Genomic DNA, 14,015 nt, shown 5'->3' with positions numbered 1-14,015 from the left:
CCTTGACAGAGAGACAATTTCCCCCTCCCCTAGAGTTTTTGTTTCTTAGCTTTCTGTAAAGGTAACCACTAGTTAGATTTTAATGGAAAAATTTTAAAAATAGAATTCAATATGGAAGCTTTAGAATATTCATGTGACTATTCTCCACAACGGGTAAGGCAATATCTTCAATTGAGGCTTTGTATTTCAGGCTCATGTAATTCTATGACAATATAGCAAATTTGTGAAAAGTTGGGTGAATTAAAAGGATAGGAAAGAATGACTACAATTTTGTGGCACCATATACTCAAAGCTACAATTCCTCTCCCCAGCCCCCCACAGATCAAGTGCTTTGAATAGCAAAGATCATTTCAACCAAAGAAATTTTTTATTTTCAACAATAATACTTTACATATGAATCAAAAATCTGTTTCCATTTTTTCAGAGCACTTTCACATCTATTATCATTTTATTTGATCTTTATGACAACACTAAAAGATATATGTCTTGTGTGTGTATAGACAGAAAGACAGATGTAGACACACACACACACACACACACACACACACACACACACGGTTTTCCCATTGTACAGATGAAGGAGTAGGGGAGAGGGTACTGGTTCTGACTTGCCTAAAGTCATGCAGTTGATAATGAAAGAAAAAAGTCTGTGATCCTATAATCTACTAATTCCTTTTATCCTTTGCAATGGGCATTGCATTATCCTTTGTAATGGGCCTTGAATGCTGGGCTAAAGAATGTAGATTTTATTCTATAGACAACAGATCTAATGAATTATTTTTTATTATGAGGACATTTTATTCTAATGTAATATTTTAGAAAAATTAATCTTACTACAGACTCAATTAGAAAGTGAATCTATTCGTTTTTGCCCATTACAAAGCAAGTCTTGAAAGCCATCAATTCAGCGATATTTAAGAGGAAAGCAACATATTACAAATCTGAAGCAAATGACTTTAGTCTGACCTTTTATAAAACTGGCACAATTCCAGCCCATGGACTTGCCCTCTTTGTCGTCCTTGAGAGCAGGGATTATTTTTTACTTCATTCTTGAATGCTTAGTATAGTGACAGGCACATAGTAAACACATAATAAAGGTTTATTGACTAACTGACTAGTTTTTTTCCCTCAGGCTTGTTCCTTTCTTTTTTTTTTTCAAATATTTAATTTTTTTCCAATCACACACAAAACATTTTTAACAACTGCTTTTTAAAATTTGAGTTTCAAATTCTCCTCCTCCCTTGGTGGCCTCCTTCTAGAGAAAGCAATTTGATATAGGTTAGATACATGCAGTCATGCAAAATATGATTCCATATTTGACTATATCATTTCAAGGCAGCTAGATGACATAGTGGACAAAGCACTGGGCCTGGAGTTACAGAGAGCAGAATTCAAATATGGCCTTAGAACTTCATAGCTATATAACTCTGGCTAAGTCACTTAACCTCTATCTGCCTCAGTTGCCTCATCCGTAAAATAGGGGTAATAGTACAGTTATCTATGAGTTGTTGTGCAGATCAAATGAGATAATGTAACGCATTTAACACAGCTCCTGGATAATATAACTGCATAATCAATTTTTGTTTCCTTCCTTTCACAAGTAGAGCAAAAATTCAACTTAGTGAGCTTACAAAGCCAAATTTACAGTGAGAAAGGAAGGCCCATTAATCAATCAGTCATACAGCCCTGCTTGGAAGGGAAAACGGCAAATTATGGCAAGAATGTTAGCATCTAGGTGTCCCGACACAGGGTCCCAACACAGGCTCATCAAGTATCAAACATACTTGATAATTCAACAATTGAAATTGGTGACAACATAAATTGTTCTACTGCAATTACTGCAGTTCATGAGTTCTTTTTTTCTCCAATGGAGAGTTCCAATGGAGAGTCCAAAGAACTGCAAGTTCTTTCCCACCACTAGTAATGCAGAGGCTTTCTTTCTGCTCTACTGAACGGAAAATCTGTGTATTAAAAGTCACCAACAACCATTATACTTTTGGAGAGATAAGGATTAGTGATGAGCTGATTCCGTGAAACAATAAGAACAAGTAGAAGCTTTTCCCCACTTTGTGGTGAAAAGGGGATGTTTCCCAGGCCATTTTTGGTGAGGCAATTGGGGTTAAGTGACTTGCCCAGGATTACACAGCTAATAAGTCTCAAGGATCTGAAATTGGATTTGAACTCAGGTTCTCCTGACTCCAGGGTCAATGCTCAATCCAGTTCACCACCTAGCTGCCCCATGAACATACTTTTGATGGCGGCGGAGGAAGTGAAAACAGCAGCAATACCTATTGTTCTCTTGTCCCTGCACCTGGCTCTCCAAACTGAACCTTAGGTATCAGCATCTCTTACCCTTTAGCCTTTGCTCTGAGATTTTCTTTCTCTAGGGCAAGGGAAAATCAAGTTGTTCCTCATTAGAATACTTACCCACTACTTCTTCAGCATAAATCCTGCTAAGCCAAAGAACTGTATCCAAGGCATTAGGGCTTGATTTCTCAGCATGGTAGAGAGCAGTCTTGGGTTACAGCAACTTAACCTTCACATACATTTGCATAGTTTCCTTCCCAGAGAATGCTCTCTAACTGTGCACCTTTATGCATGTTTGAAAAAATGATTGATCTTTTGCCTTTTGAATTAGTTGTTAATTATAACCAGTCTCCTTCCCTGTCACTTAACTCCCTGGGCTTTTAAGGCTGCTCATGGCTAGACAGATACACTTGGGTTTTTTTCCCTTTAAAGCTAGCTGTTTCATGTGAGGTATCCACATTTTCGGTAAAAAGAACACAGTTTTGGTCTATTTCTTAAATAATTTATTTCTTCTTGATAATCTGTGATATTCCATACAGATAAAAATCATCTGAAAACTGCTTTGTATCATCTTTTATCAGTGCTGTGGCAATGAAGTTAGGGGTGTTATTAATGTTAGCCTTAGATGAAGACTGACCTGCTAAATTGGAATGAACTCCTTAGAGAGTTTGTCCTTTAAATTTTCATTTCCCACTCATGACATTTTATTCTAAAGTGGAATTAAGGAGTTTCTGAACTTTAGTGAGCCAGGCTTTTTATTGATTTGGCTAACCAGTTTTAAGAGAAACAACAAAAAAGGCAAAATGGAAGATTAAGAAAACATATAGCTCATGTCTCTAAAACTTTAGATTCTCCTAGAAGCTGTGGATTTATCTTGGTTTTATGTTGTCCTTATGGGTTCTGAAAAATCTTTACCAAGGAATTTATCATTCTGATGCTAACTGTGAGGAGCAATCCCAGATTGAAAAGACGTAAATATGAGCTGGCAAACAGGTTGAATTGAGTCCATTGATACAGCAGAAGGCAAAATAATCATTTTAATTGCCCCTGCTATGCTCTTGTGAAGATTCAGAGCATTTTCCCAAATATCAGGGAAATAGGAGAGGACCTAATAGTTCACTCTACTCTTCTACACAGAGCACTTGTAGCAGTATTAAGGGCATGGGATGTGGCAGGAAGGTGAAAACAGGGGGGCAATGACTTAGAACATTAGAAATGGACAAGGAGGCCAAAGCCTTTCTACCATGTTTTACCACCATGACCAGCTTGAAGTATTAATATGTATATGTTACTTACTAAGTATTTTTTGCTAAATAAATTGTTGAATGAATGATGGAATGCTTGTATAGCTTTACAAACTTTCTCCATTGGAGAAAAAAGAACTCATGAACTGAAATGGTGAAATACAAAGTAATTTGCATTTTTATGTCTGGTTTAGAACCAGTTTAGGTCAATTTGGTTCCTAGCCCCATTTCTGTCCTATCTATGATTCAAATGGGCATTTCAGACCACTTCTGACAGATACTTTTTTCCTTCTTGGCTAACTGTGTTCTTTTTGACTTCATCATCCAGGCTAAGAACCTACTTCTGATCTTGGTTTAGCAGCCTAAGATCCCTCAAATCAGAAGAGTCTCAGCACCCCTGAATCCTGAATAGTATGGTAAATATGTCCTCTTCTCTAGTATTTTGGAACAAGCAGGGAATTTGGAAATTTGATGAAATGGATTTGAAGCCTAGCTCTTCTACTTGCTATCTTAATGACCTCACGCAAATCACCTTGGGTCTAAGTCTTCTCATGTGTAAAATGAGTAGATTGGACCGGATGCTACTGAGAGTCCTTTCTAGCTCTAGAGTCTGTATTCCCCCCATCCCATACATAATTTCCTCCACAGCAGACAATGTACAAAACTCAATTTACTCACCACAGTCTGATCATTAACTTGGATCACTTCATCCCCAGGATCAATTTGCTTGCATTGGTCAACATTAGACTAAAAAACAAAAGAAAAGATGAAACACATTAAACAAGGAGCTTAGAGTACCACAAAAAGAATCTCAACATGATTCCAAATATTGAAAAACATCAACATCAATGAGGAAAACATCTACATTGAGAACTATCATAATGTAAAGGCTGTAAATATAAATAAATCACAGAGAAATAGGAGACCATGGTTGCCAAATGTCATATTTTGTCAGGTGTAGTCACTATTGCAGTTAATTTTGTTTACTTCTTTCTTTCTTCCTTCCTTCCTCTCTCTCTCTCCCTCCCTCCTTCCTCCTTCCTTTTTTCCTTCCTTTTTTCCTTCCTTCCTTCCTTCCTTCCTTCCTTCCTTCCTTCCTTCCTTCCTTCCTTCCTTCCTTCCTTCCTTCCTGCCTTCCTTTTTTCCTTCCTTCCTGCCTTCCTGCCTTCCTTTTTTCCTTCCTTCCTTCCTTCCTTCCTTCCTTCCTTCCTTCCTTCCTTCCTTCCTTTCACTTTTTCCAGACAGAGTTCTATTGGGGTAGGGAAAACTATAAGGAAAATGTCTGTTATAAAAAGAGAAGGTATTAATATGACTGATTTTAAAAAAAGAAAAAAGCACATGTATCCAGATTATACTGATGATGACATATCATATATTATACATTAAAAATAAAAATCAAATTAAGAGTTAATAATGAAAATTACACAAATGTACCATGGGGACTAGGACAGCTAGGTGGCACTGCAGTGAAAAGAGTGCTAAGCCTGGAAATAGGAAGAGTCATCTTCATGAGTTCAAATCAGCCTCAGAAACTTCTAAGCTTTGTGACTCTGGGCAAATCACTTCACCCTGTTTACCTTAGTTTTTTTCATCTGTAAAATGATCTGGAGAAGAAAATGGCAAACCACTTCAGTATCTCTGCCAAGAAAACCCCAAATGTGGGACTAAAATGACTAGAAAACAACCAACCACAAGGAATAGGGACTATCTTTCCCAGCCTCAAAAATGAAGGTGCCCAAATTTAACACATTAGAAACTATGTGTGCTAAAGAGAAGAACACAGTCTTCTACAGAAATTGGGAGGAACATGATATATAAAAAGCTATTTCCATTGAACTGGGAAAGCCACCATGCTGAGGCTGTAGAGGGCACAGTGGTTCATGGTAAAGAATTTAAATATTTTACTGGTCTGCTGCACAATTTAGATTGGGAAGCACTGAACTAGAATATAAGCACTTTGGAAACTTAGTGATTTTCAGTCATTACATTCATTTTCCCCACAGACTGACTTGAAAATAAATACAGAACTCACCTGCCTGGCACGCTTGCCTACTGAGAACATAACTGAGAATTTAGGAAGTAAGAAAACACGTTTCTGGATATCTAAAATAAATGTCACACTATTTCTATACGAAAACCATGTATTTAGTTCATAAAACAGTAAAATAGTCAGGTTGGACTCTGAGGTCTCTTCCAGCTCTTTATTTATGATTCTATAGATGAATTGGAATACCCTAATTTTCTTGCTTTGTTTTGGGGTGAGATGAGGAGGAGAAGAAAGAAACCAGTTCAAAGAAGAATGGACTTGAAATAGTCATGCTTTAAGTATACGATATACCAAAAGATAGATTTTCTCTCTTTTTCCCTCAGTCTCTCTTTTCTCCTCCTCCTCCTTTTTCTCTTCCTCCTCCTTCTTTTTCTCCTCCTCCTCCTTATACTCGTTCATTCTCTCTCTCTCTCTCTCTCTTTCTCTCACAAATAGGAAGAAAAAGCTTTTAGAATGATGGTCTATCTCTGGAAATATTGGAACTTGAATCATAGAATATTGGAACAGTTAGAAAATCCAGGGAGAATTATTGACTGACCATGGGCTCACTCATTCTCTCTCTCTACTTCCCACACTACCAGTGGTAAGGCTGTACTAGCAGACCCAAGGACATGACAGTCTTATAACAAAACCCACCCCCAAACTCTGATTCCCCTCCCTCTTTCCAGTGCTATAGAAATTCTAGCTGCAGTTTGCAGAAATTTCCCATAACCGTGACAGCCAGTCAGGAGGCCATAAGCCTGCTGAGAGTCACAACCTTGTAGCATCAGTTCTGCAAAGCTCTAAACGGCCAGCATTGGACAGATAACCCTGTATCACCAACAAAGCCAGAGTTAGGCCAATAACCCCATAAGATCAACTGAGCAAACAATCGTGTAGCACCAGCACATGAAAAGTTTTTTTTAACAGTTGGCGCTAGGTCAAAGAACAAAGGAACAGAAGGAATGGGACAGGCTACTAGGTGAAGATACTATATAGGTGAGGATGGGGGAGGAAGAATGAACTATACAGCAAACTTGAGGAAAAGATAAAGCATCCAAGTGCACCAGTTTCTGACCACCCAAAAGTCACTTAGGGCAGAGACTTGGCTTTTGTGAACTGCCTAGTATTAGAAGAAGCCAAGATGCTTTGATATTCAGCCTCCCAAAAAACTATAATCAGAGGGAACAGAGTTGGAAAGTAAATGAAAGAGAAAATAAAATGGAAAAAAGAATACAATTACCAAAGGAAGAACAAACCTCAAAATCCTTGAACAGAAACAGATAAATCAACCAGAAAAAAAAGCAACAGAAGTAAATATGCCCTCTCAATCCAGAAATAAGTTCAGGCAACTATGAACTTGTACATTGCTTAGGTGGAGGAGAGGAGTAGGCCACTGGATTGGGAGGTTCGGATATTTGAAGGAATATGTGTGTGTGTGTGTGTGTGTGTGTGTGTGTGTGTGTGTTCAAATTCTCTAGTATGATAGGACAAGAGGTGAGGAGGAGAGAAAAATTGTGAGCCAGATTCTAAACTCACTTAAGAAGGAAAGGAAATATCTTGGAGGTCTATAAACAATAGCTACCAGAATTTTAGTTGGGTGGTTAATATAGATTGAGTAAACCTCATTGGAACCTCAAAAGATGATGGTGGTGGGAGAACTAGGAAACAGCAATGAGGAGCAAGGAGTTTTCCAACTCCTTCCTTTTGACCAGTGAGTTGTGGGGGAATGAGTGAAAAAATGTACAGCCACTGCTAGAAAATGTTGTCAGGGAGGCTGTGTCATCATAGGGCCTGAGCTGAGTCTCTGTGAGAAGATGGAAAGGAAAAGATTTAAGATGAAAGCAAGTTTGTTGCCAATAAAATAGGCATTGCCCAGGGCACAGTGGAATGGGTGAGTAACTTTAGGGAAGGACATGGTAAGTACTGAAATGAATATGAATAAGGAATTAGGGGAAGATAAGAAATAGGATTTGAATAATGATCAGTGGGGTTTGGAATCATTGGAATGGGTAGAGTATGACCAGAGGGAAATTTGTTAATCTTTAGGGGCAAAGTTTCAAAAAGATTTGTAATGGCAATAGAGTTATGACCTCAGGGTAGAGTCTCTTCAGAATCTTCTGAGCAAGAACTGGGAACATAAGGAATAATACTGGTCTCCTTCTCTCAAGGCAAGAGACCAGGCTGGAAACTTGATGAAATGACTCTCTCTCCTTACTTATGAAGTGCCTCTTTTCTTTTCTTAAGAGGCTAGAGACCTGGTTGAGAGATGCAAATAGCTGAGACAGAATTTCAGCTACCAGTAGATACAAGGTAAGACAGAGCAGGATTTTTTTTGACCACTTCGGTTTTTTCTTTTAAATAATTATAGCTTTTTATTTTTCAAACTACATGCAAAGATAGTTTTCAACATTTACCCTTGTAAAACATTGTGTTCCAAATTTTTCTTCCTCCCTCCCCTGGATAGCAAGCAATCCAATAACAGGTTAAACATATGCAATTCTTCTAAACATATTTCCACATTTATCATGCTGCACAAGCAAAATCAGAACAAAAGGGAAAAAAGAGAAATAAAAAACAAGCACTCAAACAACATCAAAAACAAAAAAGGTGAAATTATTATATAGTGATCCAAATTCATTCCCCATGGTCCTCTCGCTAGATACAGATGGCTCTCTCCACCACAAATTTATTGGGATTGTTCTAAATCACCTCATTGTTGAAAAGAGCCAAGTTCATCACAATTGATCATCATATAATCTTGTTGTCACTGTGTATATTGTTCTCTTGGTTCTGCTTATTTCACTCAGCATCAGTTCATGTGAGTCTCTCCAAGCCTTTCTGAAATCATTCTACTGATCATTTCTTACAGAAAAATAATATTCCATAAAATTCATATACCATAACTTATTCAACCATTCCCCAGCTGATGGGCATCCACTCAGTTTCCAGTTTCTTACCACTACAAAAAGAGCCGCCACAAACATTTTTGCACATGTGGGTCCTTTTCCTCCTTTAAGAGCTCTTTGGGATATAAGCCCAGTAGTAATAATGCTGGATTAAAGGGTATCCACAATTTGATAGCCCTTTGGGCAGAATTCCAAATTGTAGAGCTGGGTTCCTTAAACTTTTTCCAGTCATGACTACTTTTTACCCATGAAATTCTTATGTGACCCCAAGTACATAAGAATATGAAATACATATACAAATCAAATATTTACTGATAACAAATCAATTTTGCAAATGCCACATTCAGTTACAAGACCCCATATGGGATCAGGACCCACAGTTTCAGTAGTTGGGAGATAGAGAAGCAAAATCTATGTAGAAGTAGAAGTTAGAGCTTCACTGTTAGCCATGAACAATAGATAGGCAACTTGGCAAACTGCAAAAAGCTAATTCACAGTGTGTCACTATGACACACATTTTATGTAATAAAATTGGCTATTTATAGTACTTTAATAATTCATGGATCTGTGATTTCATCAATGAGATTAATTCCCTTCACTGATGCAGACTGCAATCCTATGACTTTAGATGCTCTTAGAGAGTTCTTTGAGTAAAAGTTCATCACTTTGTGACCAGTATGCTAGGCTAGGCTCTTAGACAAACTATTTGCCATAGAGACTGTACATGCAGGCTTTCCAGTTCGACGTAATCTACCAAAACCCTGTTGGTCACAAATTCCTCCATTAGGGTTCTCTAGTAACTTTTATCGTGAAGGATGGTTATTAGTTGAGACTTATGAGACTTATGACTTTGATGAAAAGTTCCAGGACATGAAAATATTGATTCTGGGTTTCCAATGTACAGAGGGAACATGTGTGAAATTAAACCATGCTTTTGGAAATTCAAAACTATTTTCCTTTATGTATAGATACCAATGGCTTTAAAAATAAGCAGAGCTGCCTAAAGCAACAACAATGCCTCAAGAGAAGTGGGAAAGGACCTTAATATATGAATTTGCTAATCTTTTTTCCTACTATGGACATCTGGAAGTTCTATTCTGTCTCTGGGCCTGATCTAAACAACACAGCCCTGCCTTGTTCAAATCAATAAGTATTTATTATGCACAATTATGGACAAGCCTCTGTAATGGGCAGAGAAATGCAAAGATAAATAAGAAAATATCTCACTTCAAGGAACCGACAGTCGAGTTGATGAATTTATAATCCATTAGCATAATAAACTCAGTTATACATGAGCTCTGAACTCACAGAGATCGTCTATTACATTTTCTAGTTTCTCCAGAGGAAGCCAAATTACTACTGATTTCTTTTAATGACACTAAAATATATCCCTTGAAATTTAAAGAGACAGGTTTTTACGACTGAGAATGGACTCTCTAATTTGAAAATGATAACTTCAACTTTCCTCTCAAGGATGCTAAAAGGCCATAGTAACAACTAATTACTTAACTAGAAACAGAGGAAGAACCAAAAACAACAACTAGAGAAGCAAAATCAAATGTGAGTTTCTTTGGCAACAGCTTGAGGGGAAATGCTTAGCTCAGTGTTTCCTATAGTATACTTCCAGCTTTGGCTCATGACATGGGTGACTTCCATTGCCTCCAAGCTAACTGGTCACCCTGATGGTGTGAGGCTGTAAGGGGTGGGCTTCATTCAATGTTTTTGACATAAATAACTAATCCTGGGGTTCTTAGTGCAACTTCTAACCATACAATTTTATTCAAGAAAACACCTTTTTTCAAATCTATGGTTTATTCCTGATTAAAAACTGCAGAGGATATTCCAGAAGGTTCTTTAATTGCCTTTCCTGTTCCCTTCAGTCTTTTCCATTGGGCATGAGTTGGTGGCATAATATCCTAAGTGCTGGCAGAGAACTCAATAATAATAGGTCCTATTAATAGGACATCTTTTTTAGAGTGCTTCACAATTTACAAATAATATTGCTGACAATATCACTGTGAGGTGGATGGGACAGATATGATTCCCCTTTGACAGATCTTAGGAATCTATCTCCACCCCAGGGCATCACTCTTTTAAGTAATCTTTTGAATGGATCACTCTAATCATATCATTGCTCTACTAAAAAAAAAATCTTCCATGATTCGCTAATGTCCACTGAATTAAGACATAAACTCCTGATCCTAGTTTATTCTGGCATTCAAGATCTTTTATAAATGAAACCTAGATGCAAATTCTGATTCTATTGCTTACTGTGACTCTGAACAAGTTCTTTTCTTTTTTAATTAAAGCTTTTTATTTTCAAAACATATGCATAGATAATTTTTCAACATTAACCCATTCAAAATTTTGTGTTCCAATTTCCCCCTCCCCCCAGCTCCTCCCCTAGCTGGCAGGTAGTCCAATCCATGTTGAATATATTAAATACATGTTAGATACTATATATGGATATATATTTATACAGTTATCTTGCTCCACAAAAAAATCAGACCAAGAAGGAAGAAAAAGAATAACTGAGAAAGAAAACAAAATGCAAGTAAACAACAATAGAGAGAGTGAGAATGTGATGTTGTGGTCCACACAGTCCTCTCTCTAGGTGTAGATGGCCCTGTACATCACAAGATTATTGAAACTGATCTGAGTCATCTCATTGTTGAAGAGCCACGTCCATCAAAATTGATCATCACATAGTCTTGTTGCTGTATATAATGATCTCCTGGTTCTGCTCACTTCACTCAGCATCAGTTCGTGTAAGTCTCTCCAGGCTTCTCTGAAATCCTCCTGCTGGTCATTTCTTACAGAACAATAATATTCCATAACATTCATATAGCACAATTTATTCAGCCATTCTCCAATTGATGGGCATCCACTCAGTTTCCAGTCTCTTGCCACTACAAAGAGGGCTGCCACAAACGTTTTTGCACACATGGGTCCTTTGCCCTCATTTATGATCTCTTTGGGATACAAGCTCAAAAGAAACACTGCTGGATCAAAGGGTATGCACAGTTTGATAACTTTTTGAGCATAGTTCCAAATTGCTCTCCAGAATGGCTGGATGTGTTCACAACTCCACCAACAATGTATCAGTGTCCCAGTTTTCCCTCATCCCCTCCAACATTCCTGTCATTTTAGCCAATCTGAGAGGTGTGTAGTGGTATCTCATTGTCATAATTTGCGTTTCTCTGATCAATAGTGATTTGGAGCACCTTTTCATATGACTAGAAATGGTTTTAATTTCTTCATCTGAAAACTGTTCATATCCTTTGACCATTTATCAATTGGAGAATGGATTGATTTCTTATAAATTAGAGTCAATTCTCTATATATTTTGGAAATGAGGCCTTTATCAGAACCTTTGACTATAAAAATGTTTTCCCAGTTTATTGCTTCCCTTCTAATCTTGTCTGCATTAGTTTTGATTATACAAAAACTTTTTACCTTAATATAATCAAAATGATCTATTTTGTGTTCAATAATGGACTCCTGTTCTTTGGCCACAAATTCCTTCCTTCTCCACAGATCTGAGAAGTAAACTAACCTTTTTTTTTTAATTTGCTTATAATATCCTCTCTATGGCTAAATCACAAACCCATTTCAACCTTATCTTGGTATACAGTATTAGATGTGGATTGGTCAATGCCTAGTTTCTTCCATACTAGCTTCCAATTTTCTCAGCAGTTTTTGTCAAATAGTGAGTTCTTATCCCAAAGGTGGGGGTCTTTGGGTTTGTCAAATACTAGATTGCTATAGTCATTGACTATTTTGTCCTGTGAACCTAATCTATTTTGCTGATTGACTACTCTATTTCTTAGTCAGTACCAAATGGTTTTGATGACCACTGCTTTGAACAAGTTTTTTTCAAACCTCATTTCTTAATCTACAAGATGGGAGAGGGGAGTTAAACCAGGTGATCTTTATGGCTCCCTTCTAATTCTTGTGCCCTGCATCACTTTAGTGAACTTCTCTGAAATGAATAGCTATACACTGAAGGCAGTAGGATTATGGTTTATAACTGACTTCAAATTAAGTGTTCTTACCACTACCCCATCCTGCCTCTTTGATGTTGACTTTCCAGTACATACTTCATTAAGAAAGTAGAAGTAATAGATACAGGTGGTCAAGAAAGAATAGACTATTTTCAATCCTAGAGGGTTCACACTTTACCTGACCTCAACTATAAACAATGAGTCCCTTTCTTTGACTTGTCTCACACTAAATTATTTATCATCACTTTAAATTAAAATCTAGCTATGAGGTCAATTCTCCTTGAGAAGGGAAAAGGAATCAATTTGTAGTCATGTCAGAACACATACACACACACACACACACACACACCCCACTTTGAAGCTTTTTTATTTCATTACATACTTTTACCAAGGAAAGAAGTCTTATGTGGTTTTTCTGTTTCCTTGTATTAGCTGCACAGTTCGAAGACTGGAGGAGATTAGCCTGTGAAAGATTTATGGTTTTCATTTGGTCGACTGACAAATCTTCTTATTAAAAAATTTATGTACTTTTTAAAAGAGAGCTGTTTTCCCTTTGCTATTAATATAATATATCTCTTGTAGCAAAACATTCATGAGGATTTAGTATTAAAATACAATGCAATTTATTCTTCCATAGCTCATTATAAGGTTAGTTTCTGAATCTTTAAGAGAATGTACAGTCAGTTTATCTACCAAAATTATTTTGCTAAAAAATAAAATGGTTTGGTAAGGCATTTAAATTGTGATGTTCACCACAAACCAAGTGACACAAAAATTGTTTCATACTCTTTACAAAGCAATGCCTTGGAAAAATATGGACAAAATTTCTTAAACTAAACCACCAAATTCAAAATCTGAGAAAAAAACATTTTAGAAAAAAAAAAGGAAATTAAAGCATAGGAAGACGTTTTGTCAGAATTAATGAAACCAGAAAAAAATTGGACCTCCAATGAAATTAGGAACCAAACACCTTTGCCAAGTTGTCAGAAAACCAATAGAAGGAAACCACAAGAAGAATGTTTTAAATATTCTAAACTATCTAGAAGGAAACCACAAATTCTAAGAAGGATCATTATCCAAATTAGAAGGAAACTTAGAGATTCACCTAGTACAAACTCATTTCCCAGAGAAATATATTGAAGTCCAGAGATGGAAAATGATTCACAAAGAATTAATAGAGGAACCCTTTCAAAAACGAGACCTTTGGAACCCAGAATATAAATCTGCACCATTGCTCAGACTTTAGGAGTGCTAGATTTAGGGTCACAGGACTGGGATAATATCTCAGCCATGTGATTAAACATTTATGAGTCCTTAACCTCTGTGAATCTCAGTTTCCTCATCTGCCAAATGAGAGGTTAGACTATATGACGACTAAGGTTATTTCCTTTTTGCTTCTTAAAAAATTTTTTTTAATTAAATTTTATTTTTAGCTTTGAAATTTTCCCCTTCTACCTCCCCTCCCCTCTTCCCATCTACTGAGAAGGTAAGAAAAATAAAGCCTACTACAAATATGTAAAGTCAA

General features: G+C 36.9%; 1 protein-coding gene across 1 annotated transcript in view; it reads right to left on the bottom strand.

Moving 5' to 3' along the window:
* LOC100929018 (connector enhancer of kinase suppressor of ras 2) overlaps positions 1-14,015 on the bottom strand; it is a 274,574-nt gene that overhangs the window by 232,578 nt on the left and 27,981 nt on the right. The window contains exon 2 of the mRNA XM_031944609.1: positions 4,230-4,298. The gene's annotated coding sequence lies outside the window, so the exon portion shown is untranslated. The remainder of the gene's footprint in view (positions 1-4,229; positions 4,299-14,015) is intronic.

The sequence above is a fragment of the Sarcophilus harrisii genome, chromosome X (genome assembly GCF_902635505.1).
Source record: "Sarcophilus harrisii chromosome X, mSarHar1.11, whole genome shotgun sequence".
NCBI classification, from domain to species: domain Eukaryota; kingdom Metazoa; phylum Chordata; class Mammalia; order Dasyuromorphia; family Dasyuridae; genus Sarcophilus; species Sarcophilus harrisii.
The sequence above is the reverse complement of the archived record's forward strand: the minus strand, read 5'-3'. Positions and strand labels throughout refer to the sequence as shown.